Source organism: Chinchilla lanigera, unplaced genomic scaffold, assembly GCF_000276665.1.
Source record: "Chinchilla lanigera isolate Chin_1 unplaced genomic scaffold, ChiLan1.0 scaffold00024, whole genome shotgun sequence".
NCBI lineage: Eukaryota > Metazoa > Chordata > Mammalia > Rodentia > Chinchillidae > Chinchilla > Chinchilla lanigera.
The window spans coordinates 17510996-17511703 of NW_004955425.1; positions in this window are offsets into that span (position 1 = coordinate 17510996).

The following is a 708-nucleotide window of genomic DNA, read 5'->3' on the forward strand; positions in this document are numbered from 1 at the left end:
TTCCTCTTGAAGCTTCCCCCTCACAAGTATGTAGTGACCTTCTCTATTTCTTTTGATTGTTCTTGGTTTGAAGTTCACATTGTCTGCAAACAGAATAGCTACACCTGCTTTTTTTCTGGGTTCCTGTTTCATGGAGTATCGATTTCCATCCTTTAATTTTCATTCTATGAACTTCCTTTTGAGTTAATTGTGTTTCTTGTATACAGCATTAGTTGGGTTTTATTTCCTAATCCATTCTGCAAGTCTGCCTCTTTTGGTTGGTGCATTGAGACCATTTACATTGATGGTTATAACTGATATGTTGGCTTATATTTGTCATGCTATTTTCCAGCTGTTGGATCCTCCTTTTTCTCTGTTTATTTGCTTGCTCTGCTTGATGGTTCCTTTCTGTTGTTGTTCTTGAGGTTTGTTTTATCTTGCGATTTGTTTTATCTATTTCAAGAATATTTTTAGCTCTCTTTGTAGTATTGGCTTGGTGCTCATGAATTAGTTCACTTGTTCTATATCATGAAAATATTTTATTTCTCCATTAAATTTGAGGGATAGTTTTGCAAGGTACATCAATCTGGGTTGGATGTTGTTTTTTTTTTTTTTTCAGTACATGAAATACTTCACTCCAAGCTCTTCTTGTCTTGATGGTTTGTGTTGAGAAGTCTGCTGTGATTCTGATAGGCTTTCCTTTACAGGTGATCTGTTTCTTTTCTCTAA